This window comes from Symsagittifera roscoffensis, chromosome 6, assembly GCF_963678635.1.
Source record: "Symsagittifera roscoffensis chromosome 6, txSymRosc1.1, whole genome shotgun sequence".
Lineage (NCBI taxonomy): Eukaryota > Metazoa > Xenacoelomorpha > Acoela > Convolutidae > Symsagittifera > Symsagittifera roscoffensis.
This window is the reverse complement of record NC_087067.1, coordinates 33,500,895-33,524,628: the sequence shown is the minus strand read 5'-3', so window position 1 is coordinate 33,524,628 and position 23,734 is coordinate 33,500,895. Positions and strand designations below refer to the sequence as shown.

At 37.2% G+C, this 23,734-nt stretch overlaps 18 non-coding genes across 18 annotated transcripts; all 18 read right to left on the bottom strand.

Annotated features, from left to right (window-relative positions):
- Positions 1–960: 960 nt before the first annotated feature.
- On the bottom strand, positions 961–1,079 carry LOC134849165 (5S ribosomal RNA). Its single transcript, XR_010163203.1, has one exon. It is a non-coding gene; the product is annotated as a 5S ribosomal RNA (ribosomal RNA).
- A 1,160-nt stretch (positions 1,080–2,239) lies between these two features.
- LOC134849826 (5S ribosomal RNA) lies at positions 2,240–2,358 on the bottom strand. Its single transcript, XR_010163813.1, has one exon. It is a non-coding gene; the product is annotated as a 5S ribosomal RNA (ribosomal RNA).
- Positions 2,359–3,519: 1,161 nt separating this feature from the next.
- On the bottom strand, positions 3,520–3,638 carry LOC134849824 (5S ribosomal RNA). The gene has a single exon (XR_010163811.1). It is a non-coding gene; the product is annotated as a 5S ribosomal RNA (ribosomal RNA).
- Positions 3,639–4,799: 1,161 nt separating this feature from the next.
- Positions 4,800–4,918, bottom strand: LOC134849823 (5S ribosomal RNA). The gene has a single exon (XR_010163810.1). It is a non-coding gene; the product is annotated as a 5S ribosomal RNA (ribosomal RNA).
- Positions 4,919–6,080: 1,162 nt separating this feature from the next.
- On the bottom strand, positions 6,081–6,199 carry LOC134849822 (5S ribosomal RNA). Its single transcript, XR_010163809.1, has one exon. It is a non-coding gene; the product is annotated as a 5S ribosomal RNA (ribosomal RNA).
- Positions 6,200–7,174: 975 nt separating this feature from the next.
- On the bottom strand, positions 7,175–7,293 carry LOC134848974 (5S ribosomal RNA). The gene has a single exon (XR_010163021.1). It is a non-coding gene; the product is annotated as a 5S ribosomal RNA (ribosomal RNA).
- A 2,069-nt stretch (positions 7,294–9,362) lies between these two features.
- Positions 9,363–9,481, bottom strand: LOC134849212 (5S ribosomal RNA). The gene has a single exon (XR_010163249.1). It is a non-coding gene; the product is annotated as a 5S ribosomal RNA (ribosomal RNA).
- A 1,160-nt stretch (positions 9,482–10,641) lies between these two features.
- Positions 10,642–10,760, bottom strand: LOC134848937 (5S ribosomal RNA). The gene has a single exon (XR_010162987.1). It is a non-coding gene; the product is annotated as a 5S ribosomal RNA (ribosomal RNA).
- Positions 10,761–11,911: 1,151 nt separating this feature from the next.
- Positions 11,912–12,030, bottom strand: LOC134849821 (5S ribosomal RNA). The gene has a single exon (XR_010163808.1). It is a non-coding gene; the product is annotated as a 5S ribosomal RNA (ribosomal RNA).
- A 1,157-nt stretch (positions 12,031–13,187) lies between these two features.
- Positions 13,188–13,306, bottom strand: LOC134849820 (5S ribosomal RNA). Its single transcript, XR_010163807.1, has one exon. It is a non-coding gene; the product is annotated as a 5S ribosomal RNA (ribosomal RNA).
- Positions 13,307–14,461: 1,155 nt separating this feature from the next.
- Positions 14,462–14,580, bottom strand: LOC134849186 (5S ribosomal RNA). Its single transcript, XR_010163224.1, has one exon. It is a non-coding gene; the product is annotated as a 5S ribosomal RNA (ribosomal RNA).
- Positions 14,581–15,717: 1,137 nt separating this feature from the next.
- LOC134848942 (5S ribosomal RNA) lies at positions 15,718–15,836 on the bottom strand. The gene has a single exon (XR_010162991.1). It is a non-coding gene; the product is annotated as a 5S ribosomal RNA (ribosomal RNA).
- A 1,159-nt stretch (positions 15,837–16,995) lies between these two features.
- On the bottom strand, positions 16,996–17,114 carry LOC134849818 (5S ribosomal RNA). Its single transcript, XR_010163805.1, has one exon. It is a non-coding gene; the product is annotated as a 5S ribosomal RNA (ribosomal RNA).
- A 1,160-nt stretch (positions 17,115–18,274) lies between these two features.
- Positions 18,275–18,393, bottom strand: LOC134849817 (5S ribosomal RNA). The gene has a single exon (XR_010163804.1). It is a non-coding gene; the product is annotated as a 5S ribosomal RNA (ribosomal RNA).
- Positions 18,394–19,553: 1,160 nt separating this feature from the next.
- On the bottom strand, positions 19,554–19,672 carry LOC134849816 (5S ribosomal RNA). The gene has a single exon (XR_010163803.1). It is a non-coding gene; the product is annotated as a 5S ribosomal RNA (ribosomal RNA).
- Positions 19,673–20,834: 1,162 nt separating this feature from the next.
- On the bottom strand, positions 20,835–20,953 carry LOC134849054 (5S ribosomal RNA). Its single transcript, XR_010163098.1, has one exon. It is a non-coding gene; the product is annotated as a 5S ribosomal RNA (ribosomal RNA).
- A 1,159-nt stretch (positions 20,954–22,112) lies between these two features.
- On the bottom strand, positions 22,113–22,231 carry LOC134849815 (5S ribosomal RNA). The gene has a single exon (XR_010163802.1). It is a non-coding gene; the product is annotated as a 5S ribosomal RNA (ribosomal RNA).
- A 1,161-nt stretch (positions 22,232–23,392) lies between these two features.
- Positions 23,393–23,511, bottom strand: LOC134849813 (5S ribosomal RNA). The gene has a single exon (XR_010163801.1). It is a non-coding gene; the product is annotated as a 5S ribosomal RNA (ribosomal RNA).
- Between the last annotated feature and the right edge of the window lie 223 nt (positions 23,512–23,734).

Genomic DNA, 23,734 nt, shown 5'->3' with positions numbered 1-23,734 from the left:
ATGGCCAAATCAGCTGGTCAAAACCTATGGAGCGTGTACAAGGTGCCTTGAATGACCATCTATGGCATGATAGGCGCACATCCACTGTAAGTGGCATATGATTGAATACCAGCCAGGATACTGTCAGTTGCTTTTAGCCTAATTGTTGTGATAAATTTATTAAATAGGTAAGTATTCAAATCTATTTGATAAGTTTTCTTTGAATGCACTCTGCGACAGCGGAGGGTAGCCCAATTCTCTTGAAAAATGCAAGAAAAAAAATTGCACTAAGTTAAAAGTTAGCTTTTAGGCCGATTTTCGTCCAAAATGGCCGAAATTCGGGTCCCCCCAAGTTTTCAACTGATGATTACTCCACGTACACTTGAGCTACAAACGTCGTTTTGGGCTCGTTGGAATTTTCCTGAGCTCTAATTTATGAAACAAGATGAAAAAAATGAACTTTGAACGAAAAAAAAACAAAAATTTTGAAAATTTCATTTTTTGCACCACGCTCGATTAGGCTTAACTTTTTGGTATCACCGAGATTTCAAAAGCTTATAACTTTGTGTTGGACCGACGAAATTAGTTCATTTTCTCGGTCCCCCAAGATTTGACTATGATCTTGTGATCCAAATAATAAAATTTGGAAATTTTAAAATTTTTGGGCAAGTTATGGCCGTTCGCGCAATTCACCAGGCTCGATTGGGCTTATTTTTTTGACATCACCGAAATTCAAAAGGCTATAACTCAAAGACCCCAAAAGTTATCTCCATTATTTTTGACCTATCAGCAGCTGATTGTACACAAAATTGATACTGCAAAAAAAAAAAATTCGGTTTTCTTTTGTTTTGGCCCAAATTTGACCCATTGAAAATTTTTGCACCACGCTCGATTAGGCTTAACTTTTTGACATCACCGAACTTTAAACAGCAATAACTCTTAGCGCATAAAAGTAAAAGAATTACTTTTGCTTTAAATAAAAGTCTACAACACCTGGTCTTCCCAGGCGGTCTCCCATCCAAGTACTAACCAGGCCCAATGTTGCTCAACTTCGGTGATCGGACGAGAACCGGTGCATTCAACATGGTATGGTCGTAGGCATTTGATTTACTCCGCTTTCATTTATATCCTTACTAGCTTATGTCTATGTACATTACTTTTAAAACACTCGCCCTCGCGCGAGAGTAAAAATATGCTCTTATACCCTGTAAAATTTTGCACGCTCACGTTATAATTTATGCATTTCAAACAAAATACTGAAAATTGACATTGTTTGGAATTTTTTTGGCCCAATGTGTTTTATGGCCAAATCAGCTGGTCAAAACCTATGGAGCGTGTTCAAGGTGCCTTGCTTGACCATCTATGGCATGATAGCCGCACATCCACTGTAAGTGGCATATGATTGAATATCAGCCAGGATACTGTCAGTTGCTTTTAGCCTAATGTTGTGATAAACTTATTAAATAGGTAAGTATTCAAATATATTTGATAAGTTTTATTTGAATGCACTCTGCGACAGCGGAGGGCAGCCCAATTCTCTTGAAAAAGGCAAGAAAAAAAATTGCACTAACGTAAAAGTTAGCTTTTACCCCGATTTTCGTCCAAAATGGCCGAAATTCGGGTCACCCCCAAATTTTCAACTGATGATTACTCCACGTACACTTGAGCTACAAACGTCATTTTGGGCTCGTTGGAATTGTCCTGAGCTCAAATTTATGAAACGAGATGAAAAAAATGAACTTTGAACGAAAAAAAAACAAAAATTTTGAAAATTTCATTTTTTGCACCACGCTCGATTAGGCTTAACTTTTTGGTATCACCGAGATTTCAAAAGCTTATAACTTTGTGTTGGACCGACGAAATTGGTTCATTTTCTCAGTCCCCCAAGATTTGACTATGATCTTGTGATCCAAATAATAAAATTTGGAAATTCTAAAATTTTTGGGCAAGTTATGGCCGTTCGCGCAATTCACCATGCTCGATTGGGCTTATTTTTTTGACATCACCGAAATTCAAAAGGCTATAACTCAAAGACCCCAAAAGTTATCTCCATTATTTTTGACCTATCAGCAGCTGATTGTACACAAAATTGATACTGCAAAAGAAATTTTTCGGTTTTCTTTTGTTTTGGCCACAATTTGACCCATTGAAAATTTTTGCACCACGCTCGATTAGGCTTAACTTTTTGACATCACCGAACTTTAAACAGCAATAACTCTTAGCGCATAAAAGTAAAAGAATTACTTTTGCTTTAAATAAAAGCCTACAACACCTGGTGTTCCCAGGCGGTCTCCCATCCAAGTACTAACCAGGCCCAATGTTGCTTAACTTCGGTGATCGGACGAGAACCGGTGCATTCAACATGGTATGGTCGTAGGCATTTGAGTTACTCCGCTTTCATTTATATCCTTACTAGCTTATGTCTATGTACATTACTTTTAAAACACTCGCCCTCGCGCGAGAGTAAATATATGCTCTTATACCATGTAAAATTTTGCACGCTCACGTTATAATTTATGCATTTCAAACAAAATACTGAAAATTGACATTGTTTGGAATTTTTTTGGCCCAATGTGTTTTATGGCCAAATCAGCTGGTCAAAACCTATGGAGCGTGTACAAGGTGCCTTGAATGACCATCTATGGCATGATAGCCGCACATCCACTGTAAGTGGCATATGATTGAATACCAGCCAGGATACTGTCAGTTGCTTTTAACCTAATTGTTGTGATAAACTTATTAAATAGGTAAGTATTCAAATCTATTTGATAAGTTTTCTTTGAATGCACTCTGCGGCAGCGGAGGGCAGCCCAATTCTCTTGAAAAATGCAAGAAAATAAATTGCACTAACGTAAAAGTTAGCTTTTAGGCCGATTTTCGTCCAAAATGGCCGAAATTCGGGTCCCCCCAAATTTTGAACTGATGATTACTCCACGTACACTTGAGCTACAAACGTCGTTTTGGTCTCGTTGGAATTTTCCTGAGCTCAAATTTATGAAACAAGATGAAAAAAATGAACTTTGAACGAAAAAAAAAACAAAAGTTTTGAAAATTTCATTTTTTGCACCACGCTCGATTAGGCTTAACTTTTTGGTATCACCGAGATTTCAAAAGCTTATAACTTTGTGTTGGACCGACGAAATTGGTTCATTTTCTCAGTCCCCCAAGATTTGACTATGATCTTGTGATCCAAATAATAAAATTTGGAAATTTTAAAATTTTTGGGCAAGTTATGGCCGTTCGCGCAATTCACCAGGCTCGATTGGGCTTATTTTTTTGACGTCACCGAAATTCAAAAGGCTATAACTCAAAGACCCCAAAAGTTATCTCCATTATTTTTGACCTATCAGCAGCTGATTGTACACAAAATTGATACTGCAAAAGAAATTTTTCGGTTTTCTTTTGTTTTGGCCAAAATTTGACCCATTGAAAATTTTTGCACCACGCTCGATTAGGCTTAACTTTTTGACATCACCGAACTTTAAACAGCAATAACTCTTAGCGCATAAAAGTAAAAGAATTACTTTTGCTTTAAATAAAAGCCTACAACACCTGGTGTTCCCAGGCGGTCTCCCATCCAAGTACTAACCAGGCCCAATGTTGCTTAACTTCGGTGATCGGACGAGAACCGGTGCATTCAACATGGTATGGTCGTAGGCATTTGATTTACTCCGCTTTCATTTATATCCTTACTAGCTTATGTCTATGTACATTACTTTTAAAACACTCGCCCTCGCGCGAGAGTAAAAATATGCTCTTATACCATGTAAAATTCTGCACGCTCACGTTATAATTTATGCTTTTCAAACAAAAGACTGAAAATTGACATTGTTTGGAATTTTTTTGGCCCAATGTCTTTTATGGCCAAATCAGCTGGTCAAAACCTATGGAGCGTGTACAAGGTGCCTTGAATGACCATCTATGGCATGATAGCCGCACATCCACTGTAAGTGGCATATGATTGAATACCAGCCAGGATACTGTCAGTTGCTTTTAGCCTAAATGTTGTGATTAACTTATTAAATAGGTAAGTATTAAAATCTATTTGATAAGTTTTCTTTGAATGCACTCTGCGACAGCGGAGGGCAGCCCAATTCTGTTGAAAAATAAAAGAAAAAAAATTGCACTAACTTAAAAGTTAGCTTTTAGGCCGATTTTCGTCCAAAATGGCCGAAATTCGGGTCCCCCCAAATTTTCAACTGATGATTACTCCACGTACACTTGAGCTACAAACGTCGTTTTGGTCTCGTTAGAATTTTCCTGAGCTCAAATTTATGAAACAAGATGAAAAAAATGAACTTTGAACGAAAAAAAAAACAAAAGTTTTGAAAATTTCATTTTTTGCACCACGCTCGATTAGGCTTAACTTTTTGGTATCACCGAGATTTCAAAAGCTTATAACTTTGTGTTGGACCGACGAAATTGGTTCATTTTCTCAGTCCCCCAAGATTTGACTATGATCTTGTGATCCAAATAATAAAATTTGGAAATTTTAAAATTTTTGGGCAAGTTATGGCCGTTCGCGCAATTCACCAGGCTCGATTGGGCTTATTTTTTTGACGTCACCGAAATTCAAAAGGCTATAACTCAAAGACCCCAAAAGTTATCTCCATTATTTTTGACCTATCAGCAGCTGATTGTACACAAAATTGATACTGCAAAAGAAATTTTTCGGTTTTCTTTTGTTTTGGCCAAAATTTGACCCATTGAAAATTTTTGCACCACGCTCGATTAGGCTTAACTTTTTGACATCACCGAATTTTAAACAGCAATAACTCTTAGCGCATAAAAGTAAAAGAATTACTTTGGCTTTAAATAAAAGCCTACAACACCTGGTGTTCCCAGGCGGTCTCCCATCCAAGTACTAACCAGGCCCAATGTTGCTTAACTTCGGTGATCGGACGAGAACCGGTGCATTCAACATGGTATGGTCGTAGGCATTTGATTTACTCCGCTTTCATTTATATCCTTACTAGCTTATGTCTATGTACATTACTTTTAAAACACTCGCCCTCGCGCGAGAGTAAAAATATGCTCTTATACCATGTAAAATTCTGCACGCTCACGTTATAATTTATGCTTTTCAAACAAAAGACTGAAAATTGACATTGTTTGGAATTTTTTTGGCCCAATGTCTTTTATGGCCAAATCAGCTGGTCAAAACCTATGGAGCGTGTACAAGGTGCCTTGATTGACCATCTATGGCATGATAGCCGCACATCCACTGTAAGTGGCATAAGATTGAATACCAGCCAGGATACTGTCAGTTGCTTTTAGCCTAATTGTTGTGATAAACTTATTAAATAGGTAAGTATTCAAATCTATTTGATAAGTTTTCTTTGAATGCACTCTGCGACAGCGTAGGGCAGCCCAATTCTCTTTAAAAATGCAAGAAAAAAAATTGCACTAACTTAAAAGTTAGCTTTTAGGCCGATTTTCGTCCAAAATGGCCGAAATTCGGGTCCCCCCAAATTTTCAACTGATGATTACTCCACGTACACTTGAGCTACAAACGTCGTTTTGGTCTCGTTGGAATTTTCCTGAGCTCAAATTTATGAAACAAGATGAAAAAAATGAACTTTGAACGAAAAAAAAAAACAAAAGTTTTGAAAATTTCATTTTTTGCACCACGCTCGATTAGGCTTAACTTTTTGGTATCACCGAGATTTCAAAAGCTTATAACTTTGTGTTGGACCGACGAAATTGGTTCATTTTCTCAGTCCCCCAAGATTTGACTATGATCTTGTGATCCAAATAATAAAATTTGGGAATTTTAAAATTTTTGGGCAAGTTATGGCCGTTCGCGCAATTCACCAGGCTCGATTGGGCTTATTTTTTTGACATCACCGAAATTCAAAAGGCTATAACTCAAAGACCCCAAAAGTTATCTCCATTATTTTTGACCTATCAGCAGCTGATTGTACACAAAAATGATACTGCAAAAGAAATTTTTCGGTTTTCTTTTGTTTTGGCCAAAATTTGACCCATTGAAAATTTTTGCACCACGCTCGATTAGGCTTAACTTTTTGACATCACCGAACTTTAAACAGCAATAACTCTTAGCGCATAAAATTAAAAGAATTACTTTTGCCTTAAATAAAAGCCTACAACACCTGGTGTTCCCAGGCGGTCTCCCATCCAAGTACTAACCAGGCCCAATGTTGCTTAACTTCGGTGATCGGACGAGAACCGGTGCATTCAACATGGTATGGTCGTAGGCATTTGAGTTACTCCGCTTTCATTTATATCCTTACTAGCTTATGTCTATGTACATTACTTTTAAAACACTCGCCCTCGCGCGAGAGTAAAAATATGCTCTTATACCATGTAAAATTTTGCACGCTCACGTTATAATTTATGCATTTCAAACAAAATACTGAAAATTGACATTGTTTGGAATTTTTTTGGCCCAATGTGTTTTATGGCCAAATCAGCTGGTCAAAACCTATGGAGCGTGTACAAGGTGCCTTGAATGACCATCTATGGCATGATAGCCGCACATCCACTGTAAGTGGCATATGATTGAATACCAGCCAGGATACTGTCAGTTGCTTTTAGCCTAATTGTTGTGATAAACTTATTAAATAGGTAAGTATTCAAATCTATTTGATAAGTTTTCTTTGAATGCACTCTGCCACAGCGGAGGGCAGCCCAATTCTCTTGAAAAATGCAAGAAAAAAAATTGCACTAACTTAAAAATTTGCTATTAGGCCGATTTTCGTCCAAAATGGCCGAAATTCAGGTCCCCCCAAATTTTCAACTGATGATTACTCCACGTACACTTGAGCTACAAACGTCGTTTTGGGCTCGTTGGAATTTTCCTGAGCCTAAATTTATGAAACAAGATGAAAAAAATGAACTTTGAACGAAAAAAGAAACAAAAATTTTGAAAATTTCATTTTTTGCACCACGCTCGATTAGGCTTATTTTTTTGACATCACCGAAATTCAAAAAGCTATAACTCAAAGACCGCAAAAGTTATCTCCATTATTTTTGACCTATCAGCAGCTGATTGTACACAAAATTGATACTGCAAAAGAAATTTTTCGGTTTTCTTTTGTTTTGGCCAAAATTTGACCCATTGAAAATTTTTGCACCACGCTCGATTAGGCTTAACTTTTTGACATCACCGAACTTTAAACAGCAATAACTCTTAGCGCAAAAAAGTAAAAGAATTACTTTTGCTTTAAATAAAAGCCTACAACACCTGGTGTTCCCAGGCGGTCTCCCATCCAAGTACTAACCAGGCCCAATGTTGCTTAACTTCGGTGATCGGACGAGAACCGGTGCATTCAACATGGTTTGGTCGTAGGCATTTGAGTTACTCCGCTTTCATTTATATCCTTACTAGCTTATGTCTATGTACATTACTTTTAAAACACTCGCCCTCGCGCGAGAGTAAAAGTATGCTCTTATACCATGTAAAATTTTGCACGCTCACGTTATAATTTATGCATTTCAAACAAAAGACTGAAAATTGACATTGTTTGGAATTTTTTTGGCCCAATGTGTTTTATGGCCAAATCAGCTGGTCAAAACCTATGGAGCGTGTACAAGGTGCCTTGATTGACCATCTATGGCATGATAGCCTTACATCCACTGTAAGTGGCAAATGATTGAATACCAGCCAGGATACTGTCAGTTGCTTTTAGCCTAATTGTTGTGATAAACTTATTAAATAGGTAAGTATTCAAATCTATTTGATAAGTTTTCTTTGAATGCACTCTGCGACAGCGGAGGGCAGCCCAATTCTCTTGAAAAATGCAAGAAAAAAAATAGCACTAACTTAAAAGTTAGCTTTTAGGCTGATTTTCGTCCAAAATGGCCGAAATTCGGGTCCCCCCAAATTTTCAACTGATGATTACTCCACGCACACTTGAGCTACAAACGTCGTTTTGGGCTCGTTGGAATTTTCCTGAGCTCAAATTTATGAAACAAGATGAAAAAAATGAACTTTGAACGAAAAAAAAAACAAAAATTTTGAAAATTTCATTTTTTGCACCACGCTCGATTAGGCTGAACTTTTTGGTATCACCGAGATTTCAAAAGCTTATAACTTTGTGTTGGACCGACAAAATTGGTTCATTTTCTCAGTCCCCCAAGATTTGACTATGATCTTGTGATCCAAAAAATAAAATTTGGAAATTTTAAAATTTTTGGGCAAGTTATGGCCGTTCGCGCAATTCACCAGGCTCGATTGGGCTTATTTTTTTGACATCACCGAAATTCAAAAGACTATAACTCAAAGACCCCAAAAGTTATCTCCATTATTTTTGACCTATCAGCAGCTGATTGTACACAAAATTGATACTGCAAAAAAAAAATTTCGGTTTTCTTTTGTTTTGGCCAAAATTTGACCCATTGAAAATTTTTGCACCAGACTGAAAATTGACATTGTTTGGAATTTTTTTGGCCCAATGTGTTTTATGGCCAAATCAGCTGGTCAAAACCTATGGAGCGTGTACAAGGTGCCTTGAATGACCATCTATGGCATGATAGCCGCACATCCACTGTAAGTGGCATATGATTGAATACCAGCCAGGATACTGTCAGTTGCTTTTAGCCTAATTGTTGTGATAAACTTATTAAATAGGTAAGTATTCAAATATATTTGATAAGTTTCCTTTGAATGCACTCTGCGACAGCGGAGGGCAGCCCAATTCTCTTGAAAAATGCAAGAAAAAAAATTGCACTAACTTAAAAGTTAGCTTTTAGGCCGATTTTCGTCCAAAATGGCCGAAATTCGGGTCCCCCCAAACTTTCAACTGATGATTACTCCACGTACACTTGAGCTACAAACGTCGTTTTAGGCTCGTTGGAATTGTCCTGAGCTCAAATTTATGAAACGAGATGAAAAAAATGAACTTTGAACGAAAAAAAAACAAAAATTTTGAAAATTTCATTTTTTGCACCACGCTCGATTAGGCTGAACTTTTTGGTATCACCGAGATTTCAAAAGCTTATAACTTTGTGTTGGACCGACGAAATTGGTTCATTTTCTCTCCCCCAAGATTTGACTATGATCTTGTGATCCAAATAATAAAATTTGGAAATTTTAAAATTTTTGGGCAAGTTATGGCCGTTCGCGCAATTCACCAGGCTCGATTGGGCTTATTTTTTTGACATCACCGAAATTCAAAAGGCTATAACTCAAAGACCCCAAAAGTTATCTCCATTATTTTTGACCTATCAGCAGCTGATTGTACACAAAATTGATACTGCAAAAGAAATTTTTCGGTTTTCTTTTGTTTTGGCCAAAATTTGACCCATTGAAAATTTTTGCACCACGCTCGATTAGGCTAAACTTTTTGACATCACCGAACTTTAAACAGCAATAACTCTTAGCGCATAAAAGTAAAAGAATTACTTTTGCTTTAAATAGAAGCCTACAACACCTGGTTTTCCCAGGCGGTCTCCCATCCAAGTACTAACCAGGCCCAATGTTGCTTAACTTCGGTGATCGGACGAGAACCGGTGCATTCAACATGGTATGGTCGTAGGCATTTGATTTACTCCGCTTTCATTTATATCCTTACTAGCTTATGTCTATGTACATTACTTTTAAAACACTCGCCCTCGCGCGAGAGTAAAAATATGCTCTTATACCATGTAAAATTTTGCACGCTCACGTTATAATTTATGCATTTCAAACAAAAGACTGAAAATTGACATTGTTTGGAATTTTTTTGGCCCAATGTGTTTTATGGCCAAATCAGCTGGTCAAAACCTATGGAGCGTGTACAAGGTGCCTTGAATGACCATCTATGGCATGATAGCCGCACATCCACTGTAAGTGGCATATGATTGAATACCAGCCAGGATACTGTCAGTTGCTTTTAGCCTAATTGTTGTGATAAACTTATTAAATAGGTAAGTATTCAAATCTATTTGATAAGTTTTCTTTGAATGCACTCTGCGACAGCGGAGGGCAGCCAAATTCTCTTGAAAAATGCAAGAAAACAAATTGCACTAACTTAAAAGTTAGCTTTTAGGCCGAATTTCGTCCAAAATGGCCGAAATTAGGGTCCCCCCAAATTTTCAACTGATGATTACTCCACGTACACTTGAGCTACAAACGTCGTTTTGGGCTCGTTGGAATTGTCTTGAGCTCAAATTTATGAAACGAGATGAAAAAAATGAACTTTGAAGGAAAAAAAAACAAAAATTTTGAAAATTTCATTTTTTGCACCACGCTTGATTAGGCTTAACTTTTTGGTATCACCGAGATTTCAAAAGCTTAAAACTTTGTGTTGGACCGACGAAATTGGTTCATTTTCTCAGTCCCCCAAGATTTGACTATGATCTTGTGATCCAAATAATAAAATTTGGAAATTTTAAAATTTTTGGGCAAGTTATGGCCGTTCGCGCAATTCACCAGGCTCGATTGGGCTTATTTTTTTGACATCACCGAAATTCAAAAGGCTATAACTCAAAGACCCCAAAAGTTATCTCCATTATTTTTGACCTATCAGCAGCTGATTGTACACAAAATTGATACTGCAAAAAAAATTTTTCGATTTTCTTTTGTTTTGGCCAAAATTTGACCCATTGAAAATTTTTGAACCACGCTCGATTAGGCTTAACTTTTTGACATCACCGAACTTTAAACAGCAATAACTCTTAGCGCATAAAAGTAAAAGAATTACTTTTGCTTTAAATAAAAGCCTACAACCCCTGGTATTCCCAGGCGGTCTCCCATCCAAGTACTAACCAGGCCCAATGTTGCTTAACTTCGGTGATCGGACGAGAACCGGTGCATTCAACATGGTATGGTCGTAGGCATTTGAGTTACTCCGCTTTCATTTATATCCTTACTAGCTTATGTCTATGTACATTACTTTTAAAACACTCGCCCTCGCGCGAGAGTAAAAATATGCTCTTATACCATGTAAAATTTTGCACGCTCACGTTATAATTTATGCATTTCAAACAAAATACTGAAAATTGACATTGTTTGGAATTTTTTTGGCCCAATGTGTTTTATGGCCAAATCAGCTGGTCAAAACCTATGGAGCGTGTACAAGGTGCCTTGAATGACCATCTATGGCATGATAGCCGCACATCCACTGTAAGTGGCATATGATTGAATACCAGCCAGGATACTGTCAGTTGCTTTTAGCCTAATTGTTGTGATAAACTTATTAAATAGGTAAGTATTCAAATCTATTTGATAAGTTTTCTTTGAATGCACTCTGCGACAGCGGAGGGCAGCCAAATTCTCTTGAAAAATGCAAGAAAAAAAATTGCACTAATTTAAAAGTTAGCTTTTAGGCCGAATTTCGTCCAAAATGGCCGAAATTCGGGTCCCCCCAAATTTTCAACTGATGATTACTCCACGTACACTTGAGCTACAAACGTCGTTTTGGGCTCGTTGGAATTGTCCTGAGCTCAAATTTATGAAACAAGATGAAAAAAATGAACTTTGAAAAAAAAAAATGAGAAAATTTCATTTTTTGCACCACGCTCGATTAGGCTTAACTTTTTGGTATCACCGAGATTTCAAAAGCTTATAACTTTGTGTTGGACCGACGAAATTGGTTCATTTTATCAGTCCCCCAAGATTTGACTATGATCTTGTGATCCAAATAATAAAATTTGGAAATTTTAAAATTTTTGGGCAAGTTATGGCCGTTCGCGCAATTCACCAGGCTCGATTGGGCTTATTTTTTTGACATCACCGAAATTCAAAAGGCTATAACTCAAAGACCCCAAAAGTTATCTCCATCATTTTTGACCTATCAGCAGCTGATTGTACACAAAATTGATACTGCAAAGGAAATTTTTCGGTTTTCTTTTGTTTTGGCCAAAATTTGACCCATTGAAAATTTGTGCACCACGCTCGATTAGGCTTAACTTTTTGACATCACCGAACTTTAAACAGCAATAACTCTTAGCGCATAAAAGTAAAAGAATTACTTTTGCTTTAATTAAAAGCCTACAACACCTGGTGTTCCCAGGCGGTCTCCCATCCAAGTACTAACCAGGCCCAATGTTGCTTAACTTCGGTGATCGGACGAGAACCGGTGCATTCAACATGGTATGGTCGTAGGCATTTGAGTTACTCCGCTTTCATTTATATCCTTACTAGCTTATGTCTATGTACATTACTTTTAAAACACTCGCCCTCGCGCGAGAGTAAAATATGCTCTTATACCATGTAAAATTTTGCACGCTCACGTTATAATTTTTGCATTTCAAACAAAATACTGAAAATTGACATTGTTTGGAACTTTTTTGGCCCAATGTGTTTTATGGCCAAATCAGCTGGTCAAAACCTATGGAGCGTGTACAAGGTGCCTTGAATGACCATCTATGGCATGATAGCCGCACATCCACTGTAAGTGGCATATGATTGAATACCAGCCAGGATACTGTCAGTTGCTTTTAGCCTAATTGTTGTGATAAACTTATTAAATAGGTAAGTATTCAAATCTATTTGATAAGTTTTCTTTGAATGCACTCTGCGACAGCGGAGGGCAGCCCAATTCTCTTGAAAAGTGCAAGAAAAAAATTGCACTAACTTAAAAGTTAGCTTTTAGGCCGATTTTCGTCCAAAATGGCCGAAATTCGGGTCCCCCCAAATTTTCAACTGATGATTACTCCACGTACACTTGAGCTACAAACGTCGTTTTGGGCTCGTTGGAATTGTCCTGAGCTCAAATTTATGAAACGAGATGAAAAAAAGGAACTTTGAACGAAAAAAAAACAAAAATTTTGAAAATTTCATTTTTTGCACCACGCTCGATTAGTCTTAACTTTTTGGTATCACCGAGATTTCAAAAGCTTATAACTTTGTGTTGGACCGACGAAATTGGTTCATTTTCTCAGTCCCCCAAGATTTGAGTATGATCTTGTGATCCAAATAATAAAATTTGGAAATTTTAAAATTTTTGGGCAAGTTATGGCCGTTCGCGCAATTCACAAGGCTCGATTGGGCTTATTTTTTTGACATCACCGAAATTCAAAAGGCTATAACTCAAAGACCCCAAAAGTTATCTCCATTATTTTTGACCTATCAGCAGCTGATTGTACACAAAATTGATACTGAAAAGAAATTTTTCGGTTTTCTTTTGTTTTGGCCAAAATTTGACCCATTGAAAATTTTTGCACCACGCTCGATTAGGCTTAACTTTTTGACATCACCGAATTTTAAACAGCAATAACTCTTAGCGCATAAAAGTAAAAGAATTACTTTTGCTTTAAATAAAAGCCTACAACACCTGGTGTTCCCAGGCGGTCTCCCATCCAAGTACTAACCAGGCCCAATGTTGCTTAACTTCGGTGATCGGACGAGAACCGGTGCATTCAACATGGTATGGTCGTAGGCATTTGATTTACTCCGCTTTCATTTATATCCTTACTAGCTTATGTCTATGTACATTACTTTTAAAACACTCGCCCTCGCGCGAGAGTAAAAATATGCTCTTATATCATGTAAGTTTTTGCACGCTCACGTTATAATTTATGCATTTCAATCAAAATACTGAAAATTGACATTGTTTGGAATTTTTTTGGCCCAATGTGTTTTATGGCCAAATCAGCTGGTCAAAACCTATGGAGCGTGTACAAGGTGCCTTGAATGACCATCTATGGCATGATAGCCGCACATCCACTGTAAGTGGCATATGATTGAATACCAGCCAGGATACTGTCAGTTGCTTTTAGCCTAATTGTTGTGATAAACTTATTAAATAGGTAAGTATTCAAATCTATTTGATAAGTTTTCTTTGAATGCACTCTGCGACAGCGGAGGGCAGCCCAATTCTCTTGAAAAGTGCAAGAAAAAAAATTTCACTAACTTAAAAGTTAGCTTTTAGGCCGATTTTCGTCCAAAATGGCCGAAATTCGGGTCCCCCCAAATTTTCAACTGATGATTACTCCACGTACACTTGAGCTAGAAACGTCGTTTTGGGCTCGTTAGAATTGTCCTGAGCTCAAATTTATGAAACGAGATGAAAAAAATGAACTTTGAACGAAAAAAAAAATTTAAAAATTTCATTTTTTGCACCACGCTCGATTAGGCTTAACTTTTTGGTATCACCGAGATTTCAAAAGCTTATAACTTTGTGTTGGACCGACGAAATTGGTTCATTTTCTCAGTCCCCCAAGATTTGACTATGATCTTGTGATCCAAATAATAAAATTTGGAAATTTTAAAATTTTTGGGCAAGTTATGGCCGTTCGCGCAATTCACCAGGCTCGATTGGGCTTATTTTTTTGACATCACCGAAATTCAAAAGGCTATAACTCAAAGACCCCAAAAGTTATCTCCATTATTTTTGACCTATCAGCAGCTGATTGTACACAAAAATGATACTGCAAAAGAAATTTTTCGGTTTTCTTTTGTTTTGGCCAAAATTTGACCCATTGAAAATTTTTGCACCACGCTCGATTAGGCTTAACTTTTTGACATCACCGAACTTTAAACAGCAATAACTCTTAGCGCATGAAAGTAAAAGAATTACCTTTTGCTTTAAATAAAAGCCTACAACACCTGGTGTTCCCAGGCGGTCTCCCATCCAAATACTAACCAGGCCCAATGTTGCTTAACTTCGGTGATCGGACGAGAACAGGTGCATTCAACATGGTATGGTCGTAGGCATTTGAGTTACTCCGCTTTCATTTATATCCTTATTAGCTTATGTCTATGTACATTACTTTTAAAACACTCGCCCTCGCGCGAGAGTAAAAATATGCTCTTATACTATGTAAAATTTTGCACGCTCACGTTATAATTTATGCATTTCAAACAAAATACTGAAAATTGACATTGTTTGGAATTTTTTTGGCCCAATGTGTTTTATGGCCAAATCAGCTGGTCAAAACCTATGGAGCGTGTACAAGGTGCCTTGAATGACCATCTATGGCATGATAGCCGCACATCCACTGTAAGTGGCATATGATTGAATACCAGCCAGGATACTGTCAGTTTTTTTAGCCTAATTGTTGTCATAAACTTATTAAATAGGTAAGTATTCAAATCTATTTGATAAGTTTTCTTTGAATGCACTCTGCGACAGCGGAGGGCAGCCCAATTCTCTTGAAAAATGCAAGAAAAAAAATTGCACTAAATTAAAAGTTAGCTTTTAGGCCGATTTTCGTCCAAAATGGCCGAAATTCGGGTCCCCCCAAATTTTCAACTGATGATTACTCCACGTACACTTGAGCTACAAACGTCGTTTTGGGCTCGTTGGAATTGTCCTGAGCTCAAATTTATGAAACAAGATGAAAAAAATGAACTTTGAACGAAAAAAAAAATTTAAAAATTTCATTTTTTGCACCACGCTCGATTAGGCTTAACTTTTTGGTATCACCGAGATTTCAAAAGCTTATAAATTTGTGTTGGACCGACGAAATTGGTTCATTTTATCAGTCCCCCAAGATTTGACTATGATCTTGTGATCCAAATAATAAAATTTTTGGGCAAGTTATGGCCGTTCGCGCAATTCACCAGGCTCGATTGGGCTTATTTTTTTGACATCACCGAAATTCAAAAGGCTATAACTCAAAGACCCCAAAAGTTATCTCCATCATTTTTGACCTATCAGCAGGTGATTGTACACAAAATTGATACTGCAAAGGAAATTTTTCGGTTTTCTTTTGTTTTGGCCAAAATTTGACCCATTGAAAATTTTTGCACCACGCTCGATTAGGCTTAACTTTTTGACATCACCGAACTTTAAACAGCAATAACTCTTAGCGCATAAAAGTAAAAGAATTACTTTTGCTTTAATTAAAAGCCTACAACACCTGGTGTTCCCAGGCGGTCTCCCATCCAAGTACTAACCAGGCCCAATGTTGCTTAACTTCGGTGATCGGACGAGAACCGGTGCATTCAACATGGCATGGTCGTAGGCATTTGAGTTACTCCGCTTTCATTTATATCCTTACTAGCTTATGTCTATGTACATTACTTTTAAAACACTCGCCCTCGCGCGAGAGTAAAAATATGCTCTTATACCATGTAAAATTTTGCACGCTCACGTTATAATTTATGCATTTCAAACAAAATACTGAAAATTGACATTGTTTGGAATTTTTTTGGCCCAATGTGTTTTATGGCCAAATCAGCTGGTCAAAACCTATGGAGCGTGTACAAGGTGCCTTGAATGACCATCTATGGCATGATAGCCGCACATCCACTGTAAGTGGCATTTGATTGAATACCAGCCAGGATACTGTCAGTTGCTTTTAGCCTAATTGTTGTGATAAACTTATTAAATAGGTAAGTATTCAAATCTATTTGATAAGTTTTCTTTGAATGCACTCTGCGACAGCGGAGGGCAGCCCAATTCTCTTGAAAAGTGCAAGAAAAAAATTGCACTAACGTAAAAGTTAGCTTTTAGGCCGATTTTCGTCCAAAATGGCCGAAATTCGGGTCCCCCCAAATTTTCAACTGATGATTACTCCACGTACACTTGAGCTACAAACGTCGTTTTGGGCTCGTTGGAATTGTCCTGAGCTGAAATTTATGAAACAAGATGAAAAAAAGGAACTTTGAACGAAAAAAAAACAAAAATTTTGAAAATTTAATTTTTTGCACCACGCTCGATTAGTCTTAACTTTTTGGTATCACCGAGATTTCAGAAGCTTATAACTCTGTGTTGGACCGACGAAATTGGTTCATTTTCTCAGTCCCCCAAGATTTGAGTATGATCTTGTGATCCAAATAATAAAATTTGGAAATTTTAAAATTTTTGGGCAAGTTATGGCCGTTCGCGCAATTCACAAGGCTCGATTGGGCTTATTTTTTTGACATCACCGAAATTCAAAAGGCTATAACTCAAAGACCCCAAAAGTTATCTCCATTATTTTTGACCTATCAGCAGCTGATTGTACACAAAATTGATACTGCAAAATAAATTTTTTTTTTTTATTTTGTTTTGGCCAAAATTTGACCCATTGAAAATTTTTGCACCACGCTCGATTAGGCTTAACTTTTTGACATCACCGAATTTTAAACAGCAATAACTCTTAGCGCATAAAAGTAAAAGAACTACTTTTGCTTTAAATAAAAGCCTACAACACCTGGTGTTCCCAGGCGGTCTCCCATCCAAGTACTAACCAGGCCCAATGTTGCTTAACTTCGGTGATCGGACGAGAACCGGTGCATTCAACATGGTATGGTCGTAGGCATTTGATTTATTCCGCTTTCATTTATATCCTTACTAGCTTATGTCTATGTACATTACTTTTAAAACACTCGCCCTCGCGCGATAGTAAAAATATGCTCTTATACCATGTAAGATTTTGCACGCTCACGTTATAGTTTATGCATTTCAAACAAAATACTGAAAATTGACATTGTTTGGAATTTTTTTGGCCCAATGTGTTTTATGGCCAAATCAGCTGGTCAAAACCTATGGAGCGTGTACAAGGTGCCTTGAATGACCATCTATGGCATGATAGCCGCACATCCACTGTAAGTGGCATATGATTGAATACCAGCCAGGATACTGTCAGTTGCTTTTAGCCTAATTGTTGTGATAAACTTATTAAATAGGTAAGTATTCAAATCTATTTGATTGATTTTCTTTGAATGCACTCTGCGACAGCGGAGGGCAGCCCAATTCTCTTGAAAAGTGCAAGAAAAAAAATTTCACTAACTTAAAAGTTAGCTTTTAGGCCGATTTTCGTCCAAAATGGCCGAAATTCGGGTCCCCCCAAATTTTCAACTGATGATTACTCCACGTACACTTGAGCTACAAACGTCATTTTGGGCTCGTTGGAATTGTACTGAGCTCAAATTTATGAAACGAGATGAAAAAAATGAACTTTGAACGAAAAAAAAACAAAAATTTTGAAAATTTCATTTTTTGCACCACGCTCGATTAGGCTTAACTTTTTGGTATCACCGAGATTTCAAAAGCTTATAACTTTGTGTTAGACCTACGAAATTGGTTCATTTTCTCAGTCCCCCAAGATTTGACTATGATCTTGTGATCCAAATAATAAAATTCGGAAATTTTAAAATTTTTGGGCAAGTTATGGCCGTTCGCGCAATTCAACAGGCTCGATTGGGCTTATTTTTTTGACATCACCGAAATTCAAAAGACTATAACTCAAAGACCCCAAAAGTTATCTCCATTATTTTTGACCTATCAGCAGCTGATTGTACACAAAATTGATACTGCAAAAGAAATTTTTCGATTTTCTTTTGTTTTGGCCAAAATTTGACCCATTGAAAATTTTTGCACCACGCTCGATTAGGCTTAACTTTTTGACATCACCGAACTTTAAACAGCAATAACTCTTAGCGCATAAAAGTAAAAGAATTACTTTTGCTTTAAATAAAAGCCTACAACACCTGGTGTTCCCAGGCGGTCTCCCATCCAAGTACTAACCAGGCCCAATGTTGCTTAACTTCGGTGATCGGACGAGAACCGGTGCATTCAACATGGTATGGTCGTAGGCATTTGGTTTACTCCGCTTTCATTTATATCCTTACTAGCTTATGTCTATGTACATTACTTTTAAAACACTCGCCCTCGCGCGAGAGTAAAAATATGCTCTTATACCATGTAAGATTTTGCACGCTCACGTTATAATTTATGCATTTCAAACAAAATACTGAAAATTGACATTGTTTGGAATTTTTTTGGCCCAATGTGTTTTATGGCCAAATCAGCTGGTCAAAACCTATGGAGCGTGTACAAGGTGCCTTGAATGACCATCTATGGCATGATAGCCGCACATCTACTGTAAGTGGCATATGATTGAATACCAGCCAGGATACTGTCAGTTGCTTTTAGCCTAATTGTTGTGACAAACTTAATTAATAGGTAAGTATTCAAATCTATTTGATAAGTTTTCTTTGAATGCACTCTGCGACAGCGGAGGGCAGCCAAATTCTCTTGAAAAATGCAAGAAAAAAAATTGCACTAACTTAAAAGTTAGCTTTTAGGCCGAATTTCGTCCAAAATGGCCGAAATTAGGGTCCCCCCAAAATTTCAACTGATGATTACTCCACGTACACTTGAGCTACAAACGTCGTTTTGGGCTCGTTGGAATTGTCTTGAGCTCAAATTTATGAAACGAGATGAAAAAAATGAACTTTGAAGGAAAAAAAAACAATAATTTTGAAAATTTCATTTTTTGCACCACGCTTGATTAGGCTTAACTTTTTGGTATCACCGAGATTTCAAAAGCTTATAACTTTGTGTTGGACCGACGAAATTGGTTCATTTTCTCAGTCCCCCAAGATTTGACTATGATCTTGTGATCCAAATAATAAAATTTGGAAATTTTAAAATTTTTGGGCAAGTTATGGCCGTTCGCGCAATTCACCAGGCTCGATTGGGCTTATTTTTTTGACATCACCGAAATTCAAAAGGCTATAACTCAAAGACCCCAAAAGTTATCTCCATTATTTTTGACCTATCAGCAGCTGATTGTACACAAAATTGATACTGCAAAAAAAAATTTTCGGTTTTCTTTTGTTTTGGCCAAAATTTGACCCATTGAAAATTTTTGCACCACGCTCGATTAGGCTTAACTTTTTGACATCACCGAACTTTAAACAGCAATAACTCTTAGCGCATAAAAGTAAAAGAATTACTTTTGCTTTAAATAAAAGCCTACAACACCTGGTGTTCCCAGGCGGTCTCCCATCCAAGTACTAACCAGGCCCAATGTTGCTTAACTTCGGTGATCGGACGAGAACCGGTGCATTCAACATGGTATGGTCGTAGGCATTTGATTTACTCCGCTTTCATTTATATCCTTACTAGCTTATGTCTATGTACATTACTTTTAAAACACTCGCCCTCGCGCGAGAGTAAAAATATGCTCTTATACCATGTAAAACTTTGCACGCTCACGTTATAATTTATGCATTTCAAACAAAATACTGAAAATTGACATTGTTTGGAATTTTTTTGGCCCAATGTGTTTTATGGCCAAATCAGCTGGTCAAAACCTATGGAGCGTGTACAAGGTGCCTTGAATGACCATCTATGGCATGATAGCCGCACATCCACTGTAAGTGGCATATGATTGAATACCAGCCAGGATACTGTCAGTTGCTTTTAGCCTAATTGTTGTGATAAACTTATTAAATAGGTAAGTATTCAAATCTATTTGATAAGTTTTCTTTGAATGCACTCTGCCACAGCGGAGGGCAGCCCAATTCTCTTGAAAAATGCAAGAAAAAAAATTGCACTAACGTAAAAGTTAGCTTTTAGGCCGATTTTCGTCCAAAATGGCCGAAATTCGGGTCCCCCCAAATTTTCAACTGATGATTACTCCACGTACACTTGAGCTACAAACGTCGTTTTGGGCTCGTTGGAATTGTCCTGAGCTCAAATTTATAAAACAAGATGGAAAAAATGAACTTTGAACGAAAAAAAAAAACAAAAATTTTGAAAATTTCATTTTTTGCACCACGCTCGATTAGGCTTAACTTTTTGGTATCACCGAGATTTCAAAAGCTTATAACTTTGTGTTGGACCGACGAAATTGGTTCATTTTCTCAGTCCCCCAAGATTTGACTATCATCTTGTGATCCAAATAATAAAATTTGGAAATTTTAAAATTTTTGGGCAAGTTATGGCCGTTCGCGCAATTCACCAGGCTCGATTGGGCTTATTTTTTTGACATCACCGAAATTCAAAAGGCTATAACTCAAAGACCCCAAAAGTTATCTCCATTATTTTTGACCTATCAGCAGCTGATTGTACACAAAATTGATACTGCAAAAGAAATTTTTCGGTTTTCTTTTGTTTTGGCCAAAATTTGACCCATTGAAAATTTTTGCACCACGCTCGATTAGGCTTAACTTTTTGACATCACCGAACTTTAAACAGCAATAACTCTTAGCGCATAAAAGTAAAAGAATTACTTTTGCTTTAAATAAAAGCCTGCAACACCTGGTGTTCCCAGGCGGTCTCCCATCCAAGTACTAACCAGGCCCAATGTTGCTTAACTTCGGTGATCGGACGAGAACCGGTGCATTCAACATGGTATGGTCGTAGGCATTTGATTTACTCCGCTTTCATTTATATCCTTACTAGCTTATGTCTATGTACATTACTTTTAAAACACTCGCCCTCGCGCAAGAGTAAAAATATGCTCTTATACCATGTAAAATTTTGCACGCTCACATTATAATTTATGCATTTCAAACAAAATACTGAAAATTGACATTGTTTGGAATTTTTTTGGCCCAATGTGTTTTATGGCCAAATCAGCTGGTCAAAACCTATGGAGCGTGTACAAGGTGCCTTGAATGACCATCTATGGCATGGTAGCCGCACATCCACTGTAAGTGGCATATGATTGAATACCAGCCAGGATACTGTCAGTTGCTTTTAGCCTAATTGTTGTGATAAACTTATTAAATAGGTAAGTATTCAAATCTATTTGATAAGTTTTCTTTGAACCACTCTGCGACAATGGAGGGCAGCCCAATTCTCTTGAAAAATGCAAGTAAAAAATTGCACTCTCTTAAAAGTTAGCTTTTAGGCCGATTTTCGTCCAAAATGGCCGAAATTCGGATCCCCCCAAATTTTCAACTGATGATTACTCCACGTACACTTGAGCTACAAATGTCGTTTTGGGCTCGTTGGAATTGTCCTGAGCTCAAATTTATGAAACAAGATGAAAAAAATGAACTTTGAACGAAAAAAAAAACAAAAATTTTGAAAATTTCATTTTTTGCACCACGCTCGATTAGGCTTAACTTTTTGGTATCACCGAGATTTCAAAAGCTTATAACTTTGTGTTGGACCGACGAAATTGGTTCATTTTCTCAGTCCCCCAAGATTTGACTATCATCTTGTGATCCAAATAATAAAATTTGGAAATTTTAAAATTTTTGGGCAAGTTATGGCCGTTCGCGCAATTCACCAGGCTCGATTGGGCTTATTTTTTTGACATCACCGAAATTCAAAAGGCTATAACTCAAAGACCCCAAAAGTTATCTCCATTATTTTTGACCTATCAGCAGCTGATTGTACACAAAATTGATACTGCAAAAGAAATTTTTCGGTTTTCTTTTGTTTTGGCCAAAATTTGACCCATTGAAAATTTTTGCACCACGCTCGATTAGGCTTAACTTTTTGACATCACCGAACTTTAAACAGCAATAACTCTTAGCGCATAAAAGTAAAAGAATTACTTTTGCTTTAAATAAAAGCCTACAACACCTGGTGTTCCCAGGCGGTCTCCCATCCAAGTACTAACCAGGCCCAATGTTGCTTAACTTCGGTGATCGGACGAGAACCGGTGCATTCAACATGGTATGGTCGTAGGCATTTGATTTACTCCGCTTTCATTTATATCCTTACTAGCTTATGTCTATGTACATTACTTTTAAAACACTCGCCTTCGCGCGAGAGTAAAAATATGCTCTTATACCATGTAAAACTTTGCACGCTCACGTTATAATTTATGCATTTCAAACAAAATACTGAAAATTGACATTGTTTGGAATTTTTTTGGCCCAATGTGTTTTATGGCCAAATCAGCTGGTCAAAACCTATGGAGCGTGTACAAGGTGCCTTGAATGACCATCTATGGCATGATAGCCGCACATCCACTGTAAGTGGCATATGATTGAATACCAGCCAGGATACTGTCAGTTGCTTTTAGCCTAATTGTTGTGATAAACTTATTAAATAGGTAAGTATTCAAATCTATTTGATAAGTTTTCTTTGAATGCACTCTGCCACAGCGGAGGGCAGCCCAATTCTCTTGAAAAATGCAAGAAAAAAAATTGCACTAACTTAAAAGTTTGCTATTAGGCCGATTTTCGTCCAAAATGGCCGAAATTCGGGTCCCCCCAAATTTTCAACTGATGATTACTCCACGTACACTTGAGCTACAAACGTCGTTTTGGGCTCGTTGGAATTGTCCTGAGCTCAAATTTATGAAACAAGATGGAAAAAATGAACTTTGAACGAAAAAAAAAACAAAAATTTTGAAAATTTCATTTTTTGCACCACGCTCGATTAGGCTTAACTTTTTGGTATCACCGAGATTTCAAAAGCTTATAACTTTGTGTTGGACCGACGAAATTGGTTCATTTTCTCAGTCCCCCAAGATTTGACTATCATCTTGTGATCCAAATAATAAAATTTGGAAATTTTAAAATTTTTGGGCAAGTTATGGCCGTTCGCGCAATTCACCAGGCTCGATTGGGCTTATTTTTTTGACATCACCGAAATTCAAAAGGCTATAACTCAAAGACCCCAAAAGTTATCTCCATTATTTTTGACCTATCAGCAGCTGATTGTACACAAAATTGATACTGCAAAAGAAATTTTTCGGTTTTCTTTTGTTTTGGCCAAAATTTGACCCATTGAAAATTTTTGCACCACGCTCGATTAGGCTTAACTTTTTGACATCACCGAACTTTAAACAGCAATAACTCTTAGCGCATAAAAGTAAAAGAATTACTTTTGCATTAAATAAAAGCCTACAACACCTGGTGTTCCCAGGCGGTCTCCCATCCAAGTACTAACCAGGCCCAATGTTGCTTAACTTCGGTGATCGGACGAGAACCGGTGCATTCAACATGGTATGGTCGTAGGCATTTGATTTACTCCGCTTTCATTTATATCCTTACTAGCTTATGTCTATGTACATTACTTTTAAAACACTTGCCCTCGCGCAAGAGTAAAAATATGCTCTTATACCATGTAAAATTTTGCACGCTCACATTATAATTTATGCATTTCAAACAAAATACTGAAAATTGACATTGTTTGGAATTTTTTTGGCCCAATGTGTTTTATGGCCAAATCAGCTGTTCAAA